This window comes from Arachis stenosperma, chromosome 10, assembly GCF_014773155.1.
Source record: "Arachis stenosperma cultivar V10309 chromosome 10, arast.V10309.gnm1.PFL2, whole genome shotgun sequence".
NCBI classification, from domain to species: domain Eukaryota; kingdom Viridiplantae; phylum Streptophyta; class Magnoliopsida; order Fabales; family Fabaceae; genus Arachis; species Arachis stenosperma.
The window spans coordinates 44607261-44619723 of record NC_080386.1 but is presented as its reverse complement, the minus strand read 5'-3'; the positions used below and the strand labels follow the sequence as shown (position 1 = coordinate 44619723).

The 12463-nt window shown below is 38.7% G+C and overlaps 1 non-coding gene across 1 annotated transcript; it reads left to right on the top strand.

The window, feature by feature from the left end:
- The first annotated feature begins 8419 nt into the window (after positions 1-8419).
- On the top strand, positions 8420-8527 carry LOC130958544 (small nucleolar RNA R71). The gene has a single exon (XR_009077658.1). It is a non-coding gene; the product is annotated as a small nucleolar RNA R71 (small nucleolar RNA).
- Positions 8528-12463: the final 3936 nt, after the last annotated feature.

The following is a 12463-nucleotide window of genomic DNA, read 5'->3' as shown; positions in this document are numbered from 1 at the left end:
GGATCCATCTGCAGAATGGTCCAGTGACATTTTCGAAAATTCAGATAGACCATAATAGAATATATCTAATATGGTCCATTCTGAAAACATGTCAGATGGACACCTTTTGGTCAGATGCTTGTATCTTTCCCAAGCTTCATAGAGGGATTCACCATCTTTTTGCTTGAAGGTCTGAACATCCACTCTAAGCTTGCTCAACTTTTGAGGAGGAAAGAATTTATCCAAGAAAGCCGTGACCAGCTTATCCCAGGAGTCCAGGCTATCTTTAGGTTGTGAGTCCAACCATGTTCTAGCTCTGTCTCTTACAGCAAAAGGGAAAAACATGATTATGTAGACTTCAGGATCTACTCCATTTGTCTTAACAGTCTCACAAATCTGCAAGAACTCAGTTAAAAACTGGTAAGGATCTTCAAATGGAAGTCCATAAAACTTGCAGTTCTGTTGCATTAAAGCAACTAGTTGAGGTTTAAGCTCAAAATTGTTGGCTCCAATGGCAGGAATGGAGATGCTTCTTCCATCAAATTTGGATGTTGGTTTTGTGAAGTCACCAAGCATTCTCCTTGCATTATTGTTGTTGGGTTCGGCTGCCATCTCCTTTTCTTGTTCGAAATTTTCAGAAAGGTTGTTTCTGGATTGTTGTAATTTAGCTTCTCTTAGTTTCCTCTTCAGAGTCCTTTCAGGTTCTGGATCAATTTCAACAAGAGTACCTTTTTCCTTGTTCCTGCTCATATGAAAGAGAAGAAAACAAGAAAAGAAGAGGAATCCTCTATGTCACAGTATAGAGATTCCTTTATGTTAGTAAAAGAAGAAGAGAATAGAAGAAGGAAGAGTGAAGAATCCAAACACAGGGGGAGGAGTGAGTTCGGATTTTTGGATGAAGAGAGGTGAAGAGAAGTGTTAGTAAATAAATAATTAAATAGAATAAGAAAAGAGAGGGAGAATTCGAAAATTAATTTTGAAAAGGAGTTAGTAATTTTGAAAATTAAAGATAAGATATGATTAAAATTAAAATTTAAAACAATTAAAAAGAATTTTTGAAAAAGGGATGAGATATTTTCGAAAATTAGAGAAGGAAAAGTAGTTAGGTAGTTTTGAAAAAGATAAGAAACAAACACAAAGTCAAATAGTTAGTTGAAAAAGATGTTAAAGTCAAATTTGAAAAGATAAGAAGGTAAGAAGATAAGATATTTTAAAATCAAATTTTTGAAAAAGATAAAATTTTGAAAAAGATATGATAAAAAGATAAGATAAGAAAATAAGATAGAAAAGGTATGTTTGAAAAAGATTTAATTTTTAAATTTAAAATTACTTACTTCACTAACAAGAAACTACAAGATAAGATTCTAGAACTTAAAGATTGAACCTTTCTTAACAAGAAAGTAACAAACTTCAAATTTTTGAATCAATCAGATTAATTGTTAGTGATTTTTCGAAAATTTGATATAAAGATAAGAAAAAGATTTTGAAAATATAAGATTTTTTTTTAAAATTGAAAATTTGACTTGACTTGTAAGAAACAACTAATTTTTTTAAAAATTTTTGACTAAGTCAACTCAAATTTTGAGAATTAGGAGAGAAATAAGGGAAAGATATTTGTTTGATTTTGAATTTTTGGTGATGAAAGAGAAAAACATAAAAATGACTCACAACATGAAAATTATGAATCAAAACTCATGATGCATGCAAGAACACTATGAATGTCAAGATGAACACCAAGAACACTTTGAAGATCATGATGAACATCAAGAACATATTTTTGAAAAATTTTTGGTGCAAAGAAAACATGCAAGACACCAAACTTAGAAATCTTTAATGCATGGACTCTAACAAACAAAAAATGCATATGAAAAACAAGAAAATACACTAAACAAGAAAACATCAAGATCAAACAAGAGGACTTACCAAGAACAACTTGAAAATCATGAAGAACACTATGAATGCATGCATTTTAGAAAAATGCAAGAAAAAAAAAATTTTTTTAAAGCATGCAATTGACACCAAACTTAAAGATTAACTCAAGACTCAAACAAGAAACACAAAATATTTTTGATTTTTATGATTTTATAATTTTTTTGGATTTTTATTAATTTTTTTCAAAAATATTTTTGGAAAAACGAAGAAGAAAAGAAAATTTTGGAAAAGATTTTTGAAAAATTTTGAAAAGAAAATTACCTAATCTGAGCAACAAGATGAACCGTCAGTTGTTCAAACTCAACAATCCCCGGCAACGGCGCCAAAAACTTGGTGGGCGAAATTGTGATCCTCAAAGTTGGACTCTTTGTACTTGTATGAAATTTAATTCGAGATAATAATGGCTCTTGGCTATGTGTGGACACAACTCCGTTCAACTTAACCAGCAAGTGTACTGGGTCATCCAAGTAATACCTTACGTGAGTAAGGGTCGATCCCACAGAGATTGTTGGTATGAAGCAAGCTATAGTCATCTTGTAAATCCCAGTCAGGTAGAGTCAAATGTAATTGGATTAGATATTTAAAAGATAAATAAAATAAAGGGATAGAAATACTTATGTAAATTAATAGTGGGAATTTCAGATAAGCGTATGGAGATACTGTGCCCTTTCTTTTTCTACTTTCCTACTTCTTCCTTCAATCTTTCTTACTCCTTTCCATGGCAAGCTGTATGTAGGGCATCACCGTTGTCAATGGCTACATCCCATCCTCTCAGTGAAAAAGGTCCAAATGCTCTGTCAAAGCACGGCTAATCATCTGTCGGTTCTCAATTAGGTTGGAATAGAATCCCTTGATTTTTTTGTGTCTGTCACTAACGCCCAGCCTTCAGGAGTTTGAAGCTCGTCACAGTCATTCAATCCCAGAATCCTAATCGGAATACCACAGACAAGGTTAGACTTTCCAGATTCCCATGAATGCCGCCATCAATTCTAGCTTATACCACGAAGATTCTGATTAAGGAATCCAAGAGATATGCGCCCGGTCTGAGGTAGAATGGAAGTGGTTGTCAGTCACGCGCGTTCATAAGTGAGAATGATGATGAGTGTCACGGATCGTCACATTCATCAAGTTGAAGTGCAACGAATATCTTAGAATAGGAATAAAGAGAATTGAATAGGAAATAGTAATAATTGTATTAAAACTTGAGGTACAGCAGAGCTCCACACCCTTAATCTATGGTGTGTAGAAACTCCACCGTTGAAAATACATAAGTGAAAGGTTCAGGCATGGCCGAATGGCCAGCCCCCAAAACGTGGTCAATGGCCTCCTAAGATGAAGAATAAAACAAAACTGAGACCAAAGATGTAACGTGGTCAAAAGACACTGAATACAATAGTAAAATGTTCTATTTATACTAAACTAGCTACTAGAGTTTACAGAGGTAAGTAATTGATGCATAAATTCACTTCCGGGGCCCACTTGGTGTGTGTTTGGGCTGAGCTTGATCTATCCACGAGCTGAGGCTTCTTTTGGAGTTGAACGCCAAGTTGTAACGTGTTTTGGGCGTTCAACTCCGGGTCGTGACGTTTTCTGGCGTTTTACTCCAGACAGCAACATGGAACTGGCGTTGAGCGCCAGTTTACGTCGTCAATTCCCGAATAAAGTATGGACTATTATATATTGATGGAAAGCTCTGGATGTTTACTTTTGAACGCCGTTGAGAGCGCGCCATTTGGTGTTCTGTAGCTCCAGAAATTCCATTTCGAGTGCAGGGAGGTCAGATTCCAACAGCATCAGCAGTCCTTTGTCAGCCTCCTATCAGAGTTTTGCTCAAGTCCCTCAATTTCAGCCAGAATTTATCTGAAATAACAAAAAAACACTCAAACTCATAGTAAAGTCCAGAAATGTGAATTTAACATAAAAACTAATGAAAACATCCCTAAAAGTAGCTTGAACTTACTAAAAACTATCTAAAAACAATGCCAAAAAGCATATAAATTATCCGCTCATCACCAAGCCATGAGCTAAATATGGAATTGAAGCCAGTTCCACCCTATATTAAGTATGTCTATCTTCAAGAGAATCAAAATCTTCCGGTGATCATTACAAAGGAGCTTACCTCCCAACAAGAGGAAAGATTGCTTAATGTATTGGGAAGGAACAAGAGATCTATTGGGTGGAGTTTGGTGGACATAGTTGGTATAAGTCCTCAAGTTTGTGAGCATCGCATTTTTCTAGATGAGGGAGCCAAGCCTATCCATCAACCTCAAAGGTGGTTGAACCCCATAATTCTAGAAGTTGTGAAGAAAGAAGTGACCTGACTACTTGAGGCCGACATTATCAATCCAATCTTGGATAGTGAGTGGGTTAGCCCGGTACAAGTGGTTCCGAAGAAGTCCGGCATCACCATAGTCAAGAATGAGAGTGGGGAACTCATGGCCACAAGGGTGCGAAATTCATGGAGAGTTTGCATCGACTACAGGCGCTTGAACTTGGCCACTCGCAAGGATCACTATCCACTACCATTCATCGATCAAATGCTTGATCGCTTATCCGGTAAGTCACATTATTGCTTTTTAGATGGCTATACTGGTCATTTTCAAATCCATATTGCTCCAGAAGACCAAGAGAAAACCACTTTCACATGCCCTTTTGGAACGTATGCATACAAAATGATGCCTTTTGGTTTATGTAATGCACCAGCTACGTTTCAAAGGTGCACGATGAGCATCTTTTCGGATCTTTTTGAGCACTGTATAGAAGTATTCTTGACCTTTGTTTGGATAATCTTGCTAGAGTATTAGAAAGATGTGCTAGTTCAAACCTTGTGCTTAACTTTGAAAAAACGTCACTTTATGATAAAGCAAGGTATTGTTCTAGGTCATGTTGTCTCTAATACTGGTATATCTGTTGATCCTGCCAAAGTTGATGTTATTTCTAGTTTACCTTATCTCTCTTCTATGAGGGAAGTCCGTTCTTTTCTTGGTCATGGTGGTTTCTACTGGCATTTCATCAAGGACTTCGGTAGGGTTGCACTACCCCTTTCCCGTCTGTTGCAAAAAGATGTAGAGTTTGACTTGAGTGAAGAGTGTATGGAAGCATTTGACAAGCTGAAGATTGCTTTAACCCAAGCTCCTATTGTGAGAAGGCCTGAGTAGAGTAGGCCATTTGAGATTATGTGCGACGCATCTAACTATGTGGTAGGAGCGGCGCTTGCTCAGCTCGAGGTAAGGATTCCTATATCATAGCTTATGCTTCTAAGACATTAGATGGTGCCCAGTCTAACTATGCTACCATTGAAAAGGAACTTCTAGCAATTATTTTTGACTTGGATAAATTTCGGACCTATTTACTTGGAACCAAAGCGGTAGTATATTCAGACCATGCAGCTTTGAAGTACTTGCTAGCTAAGAAAGAATCAGAGCCAAGGTTAATCCATTGGATATTGCTATTGCAAGAGTTTGATTTAGAGATCAAGGATAGGAGTGGTTCCCAAAATTTAGTGGTGGACCACTTGAGTCGCCTAGAACATATAAAAAGTGACTCCACTCCTATTAATGATGCATTTTCTTTTGATAGCTTACAAGCAATATCCGAAGTGGTTCCTTGGTATGCACCCATTGCTGATTATTTGGTTAGTCACACCTTTCCTCCACATTTTTCTAAACTTCAAAAGGAAAAGCTCAAAAGCGAGTCCAAGTATTGCATATGGGATGACCCATATTTGTGGAGATGTGGTGCCGACCAAATAATTATAAGGTGTGTTCCACAATCCAAAATTTAGTCTATCTTAGAGGCGTGCCACGTTTCTGAAAGTGGTGGCCACTTCGGTCCTCAAAGAACTGCAAGAAAAATCTTAGACTGTGGATTTTTGTGACTCACACTCTTTAAGGATGCAAATCTTTTCTGTAGCTCTTGCCACCAATGCAAAGGTTCGGAAACATATCCAAGAGGGATGAGATGCCCTAATAGCTCATGTTGTTTTGTGAAATTTTTTATGTTTGGGGTATTGACTTCATGGGTCCCTTTCCAAACTTGAATGGTTTCTTATATATTCTGTTAGCCGTTGATTATGTTTCTAAGTGGGAGGAAGCAATTTCTACCCGTACTGATGATGCTAACGTGGTTGTCTCGTTTGTTCGAAATAACATCATTTGCCGCTTTGCAGACTATCTAAGGACTCTTGGGAAAGTGGTTTGAATTTGAATGGTGAGGTAGGTGGGGTTTTATGAAGGATGGATGTGAGTGGTGAAGAGAAAGATGGGATTTGATATGTGAAGGGTTTTTGGGGAAGAGGTGTTGATGTGATTGGTGAATGGGTGAAGAAGAAGAGAGAGGGTGGTGGGATAGGTGGGGATCCTGTGGGGTCCACAGATCCTGAGGTGTCAAGGAAAAGTCATCCCTGCACCAAATGGCATGCAAAAATGCGTTGTGAGCCAATTCTGGCGTTAAACGCCGAGCTGGTGCCCATTTTTGGCGTTTAACGCCAAGTGCTTGCCCATATCTGGCGTTTAACGCCAGTTTGGTGCCCCTTTCTGGCGTTAAACGCCCAGAATGGTGCCAGACTGGGCGTTAAACGCCCATCTGCTAGCCTTACTAGTGTTTAAACGCTAGTAGGTTCTTCCTCCAGGGTGTGCTATTTTTCTTCCTGTTTTTCATTCTGTTATTGCTTTTTCAATTGATTTTGTGACTTCTCATGATCATCAACCTACAGAAAACATAAAATAACAAAGGAAAATAGATAAAATATAACATTGGGTTGCCTCCCAACAAGCACTTCTTTAATGTCAGTAGCTTGACAGAGGGCTCTCATGGAGCCTCACAAATGCTCAGAGCAATGTTGGAACCTCCCAACACCAAACTTAGAGTTTGAATGTGGGGGTTCAACACCAAACTTGGAGTTTGGTTGTGGCCTCCCAACACCAAACTTAGAGTTTGACTGTGGGGGCTCTGTTTGACTCTGTTTTGAGAGAAGCTCTTCATGCTTCCTCTCCATGGTGACAGAGGGATATCCTTGAGCCTTAAACACAAAGGATTCTTCATTCACTTGAATGATCAATTCTCCTCTGTCCACATCAATCACAGCCTTTGTTGTGGCTAGGAAGGGTCTGCCAAGGATGATGGATTCGTCCATGCACTTCCCAGTCTCTAGGACTATGAAATCAGCAGGGATGTAATGGTCTTCAATTTTCACCAGAACATCTTCTACAAGTCCATGAGCTTGTTTTCTTGAGTTGTCTGCCATCTCTAGTGAGATTCTTGCAGCTTGCACCTCAAAGATCCCTAGCTTCTCCATTACAGAGAGAGGCATGAGGTTTACACTTGACCCTAAGTCACACAAAGCCTTCTTGAAGGTCATAATGCCTATGGTACAAGGTATTGAAAACTTCCCAGGATCTTGTCTCTTTTGAGGTAATTTCTGCCTAGACAAGTCATCCAGTTCTTTGGTGAGCAAAGGAGGTTCATTCTCCCAAGTCTCATTACCAAATAACTTGTCTTTTAGCTTCATGATTGCTCTAAGGTATTTAGCAACTTGCTCTTCAGTGACATACTCATCCTCTTCAGAGGAAGAATACTCATCAGAGCTCATGAAAGGCAGAAGTAAGTCTAATGGAATCTCTATGGTCTCATTTTGAGCCTCAGATTCCCATGGTTCCTCATTGGGGAACTCAGTGGAGGCCAGTGCACGCCCATTGAGGTCTTCCTCAGTGGCGTTCACTGCCTCTTCATCCTCTTCAAGTTTGGCCATGTTGATGGCCTTGCACTCTCCTTTTGGGTTTTCTTCTGTATTGCTTGGAAGAGTACTAGGAGGGAGTTCAGTAACTTTCTTGCTCAGCTGACCCACTTGTGCCTCCAAGTTTCTAATGGAGGATCTTGTTTCATTCATGAAACTTTGAGTGGTTTTGATTAGATCAGAGACCATGGTTGCTAAGTCAGAGTTGTTTTGCTTAGAACTCTCTGTCTGTTGCTGAGAAGATGATGGAAAAGGCTTGCCATTGCTAAACCTGTTTCTTCCACCATTATTGTTATTGAAACCTTGTTGAGGTCTCTGTTGATCCTTCCATGAGAAATTTGGATGATTTCTCCATGAAGAATTATAGGTGTTTCCATAGGGTTCTCCCATGTAATTCACCTCTTCCATTGAAGGGTTCTCAGGATCATAAGCTTCTTCTTCAGATGAAGCATCCTTAGTACTGCTTGGTGCATTTTGCATTCCAGACAGACTTTGAGAAATCAAATTGACTTGCTGAGTCAATATTTTGTTCTGAGCTAATATGGCATTCAGAGTATCAATCTCAAGAACTCCTTTCTTCGGATTTGTCCCATTGTTCACAGGATTCCTTTCAGAAGTGTACATGAATTGGTTATTTGCAACCATTTCAATTAGTTCTTGAGCTTCTGTAGGCGTCTTCTTCAGATGAAGAGATCTTCCAGCAGAGCTATCCAAAGACATCTTGGATAGTTCAGAGAGACCATCATAGAAAATACCTATGATGCTCCATTCAGAAAGCATGTCAGAAGGACATTTTCTGATTAATTGTTTGTATCTTTCCCAAGCTTCATAGAGGGATTCTCCTTCCTTCTGTCTGAAGGTTTGGACTTCCACTCTAAGCTTACTCAATTTTTGAGGTGGAAAGAACTTTGCCAAGAAGGCATTGACTAGCTTTTCCCAAGAGTTCAGGCTTTCTTTAGGTTGTGAATCCAACCATATTCTAGCTCTGTCTCTTACAGCAAAAGGGAATAGCATAAGTCTGTAGACCTCAGGGTCAACCCCATTAGTCTTGACAGTGTCACAGATTTGCAAGAACTCAGCTAAAAACTGATGAGGATCTTCCAATGGAAGTCCATGGAACTTGCAATTCTGTTGCATTAGAGAAACTAATTGAGGCTTAAGCTCAAAGTTGTTTACTCCAATGGCAGGGATAGAGATGCTTCTCCCATAGAAGTCGGGAGTAGGTGCAGTAAAGTCACCCAGCACCTTCCTTGCATTGTTGGCATTGTTGTTGTTTTCGGCTGCCATGGGTTCTTCTTCTTTGAAGATTTCTGTTAGGTCCTCTACAGAGAGTTGTGCCTTAGCTTCTCTTAGCTTTCGCTTCAAGGTCCTTTCAGGTTCAGGGTCAGCCTCAACAAGAATGCTTTTGTCTTTGCTCCTGCTCATATGAAAGAGAAGAGAACAAGAAAATATGGAATCCTCTATGTCACAGTATAGAGACTCCTTGAGGTGTCATAGGAACAGAAAAATAGAGGAAAGAGGTAGAAGAATTCGAACTTAGTGAGATAGAGTTCGAATTGTGCATTGAGGAGGAGTGATACTCCATAAATAGAAGGATGTGAGAAGAGGGGAAGAGATTTTTCGAAAATTAATTAAAAAGACTTTAAAAACATTTTGAAAAATTGATTGATAATTTTCGAAAACTAAAAGTGGGAAAGAAATCAAGTGATTTTTGAAAAAGATTTTGAAAAAGATATGATTGAAAACTATTTTTTGAAAAAGATGTGATTTAAAAGATATGATTGAAAAGTTATGGTTTTAAAAAGATATGATTGAAAAGATATGATTTGAAAACAATTTTAAAAATATTTGATTTTAAAAATTAATGACTTGCCTAACAAGAAAAGAAATGATTCAAACATTAAACCTCTCTCAACAGAAAAGGCAACATACTTGAAATGTTCAATCAAATCATTAATTGTTAGCAAGTATCTTTGAAAAAGGAAAGAAATTGATTTTGAAAAAGATTTGATTGAATAGATATGATTTGAAAAAGATTTGATTTTGAAAAACTTTGAAAACTTGAAAAAAAATCTTTTTTAAAAACAGAATCTTCCCTCTTGTGCCATCCTGGCGTTAAACGCCCAATGCTCTACCTTTTTGGGCGTTAAACGCCCAACCAGGCACCCTGGCTGGCGTTTAAACGCCAGTCTGTCCTTCTTCACTGGGCGTTTTGAACGCCTAGCTTTTTCTGTGTAATTCCTCTGCTGCATGTTCTGAATCTTCAGTTCCCTTTACTATTGACTTGAAAATAGAACCAAGATCAAATAAACAATGCATGCAAGACACCAAACTTAAAACGAGACACTAGACTCAACATAAAAAACATAAAATATTTTTGGTTTTTATGATTTTGTAAATTTTTTTGGATTTTTCGAAAATTATGTGGAAAAAGAAAATAAAGGCATCAAAATTCTTAATGAGAATTCCAGGAATCATGCAATGTTAGTCTAAAGCTTTAGTCTAAAGGAATTAGACATGGATAGCCAAGCTTCAACAGGACATTGCATTCAAGAGCTAAATTGATGAGAATCAATCAGCTTTGGTGGTGATAAGATCATCACCTTGAAACACTAGAATTCATTCTTAAGAACTCTGAAAAATACCTAATCTAAGCAACAAGATGAACCGTCAGTTGTCCATACTCGAAACAATCCCCGGCAACGGCGCCAAAAACTTGGTGCACGAAATTGTGATCCTCAATGGTGCCATCAACATGGTACGCTCATTGCAATCTGAACTCTTTATCACAACTCCGCACAACTAACCAGCAAGTGCACTGGGTCGTCCAAGTAATAAACCTTACGCGAGTAAGGGTCGATCCCACGGAGATTGTTGGTATGAAGCAAGCTATGGTCACCTTGTAAATCTTAGTCAGGCAGACTCAGATGGTTATAGATGAAATATGAATAAAAGATAAAGATAGAGATACTTATGCAATTAATTGGTGAGAATTTCAGATAAGTGTATGAAGATGCTTTGTCCCTTCCGTCTCTCTGCTCTCCTACTGTCTTCATCCAATCCTTCTTACTCCTTTCCATGGTAAGCTTATGCAAGGGTTTCACCGTTGTCAGTGGCTACCTCCCATCCTCTCAGTGGAAATGTTCAACGCACCCTGTCACGGCACGGCTATCCAACTGTCGGTTCTCGATCATGTCGGAATAGAATCCAGTGATTCTTTTGCGTCTGTCACTAACGCCCCACAATCGCGAGTTTGAAGCACGTCACAGTCATTCAATCATTGAATCCTACTCAGAATACCACAGACAAGGTTAGACCTTCCGGATTCTCTTGAATGCCGCCATCAGTTCTAGCCTATACCACGAAGACTCTGATCTCATGGAATGGCTGGCTCGGTTGTCAGGCGAGCGTTCGGTTGTCAGGCGATCAACCATGCATCGTGTATCAGGAATCCAAGAGATATTCACCCAATCTAAGGTAGAACGGAGGTGGTTGTCAGTCACACGTTCATAGGTGAGAATGATGATGAGTGTCACGGATCATCACATTCATCAAGTTGAAGAACAAGTGATATCTTGGAACAAGAACAAGCGGAATTGAATAGAAGAACAATAGTAATTGCATTAATACTCGAGGTACAGCAGAGCTCCACACCTTAATCTATGGTGTGTAGAAAATCCACCATTGAAAATACATAAGAACAAGGTCTAGGCATGGCCGTGAGGCCAGCCTCCCAAAGAGGGTTCAATCATAAAAACATGATCAAAAGATGAAAATACAATAGTAAAAGGTCCTATTTATAGGGAACTAGTAGCTTAAGAATTACAAGGATGAGTAAATGACATAAAAATCCACTTCCGGGCCCACTTGGTGTGTGCTTGGGCTGAGCATTAAAGCATTTTCGTGTAGAGACTCTTCTTGGAGTTAAACGCCAGCTTTTGTGCCAGTTTGGGCGTTTAACTCCCACTTTGGTGCCAGTTCCGGCGTTTAACGCTGGGAATTCTGAAGGTGACTTTGAACGCCGGTTTGAGCCATCAAATCTTGGGCAAAGTATGGACTATCATATATTGCTGGAAAGCCCAGGATGTCTACTTTTCAACGCCGTTGACAGCGCGCCATATGGGCTTCTGTAGCTCAAGAAAATCCACTTTGAGTGCAGGGAGGTCATAATCCAACAGCATCTGCAGTCCTTTTCAGTCTCTGAATCAGATTTTTGCTCAAGTCCCTCAATTTCAGCCAGAAAATACCTGAAATCACAGAAAAACACACAAACTCATAGTAAAGTCCAGAAAAGTGAATTTTAACTAAAAACTAATAAAAATATACTAAAAACTAACTGAATCCTACTAGAAACATACTAAAAACAATGCCAAAAAGCGTACAAATTATCCGCTCATCACAACACCAAACTTAAATTGTTGCTTGTCCCCAAGCAACTGAAAATCAAAGTAGGATAAAAAGAAGAGAATATACTATAGACTCCAAAATATCAAGGAAACTCAGCTCCAATTAGATGAGCGGGACTAGTAGCTTTTTGCTTCCGAACAGTTTTGGCATCTCACTTTATCCTTTGAAGTTCAGAATGATTGGCATCTATAGGAACTCAGAACTCAGACAGTGTTATTGATTCTCCTAGTTAAGAATAATGATTCTTGAACATAGCTAGTGTATGAGTCTTGGCTGTGGCCCAAAGCACTCTGTCTTCCAGTATTACCACCGGATACATACATGCCACAGACACTTACTTGGGTGAACCTTTTCAGATTATGACCCAGCTTTGCTAGAGTCCCCAATCAGAGGTGTCCAGGGTTCTTAAGC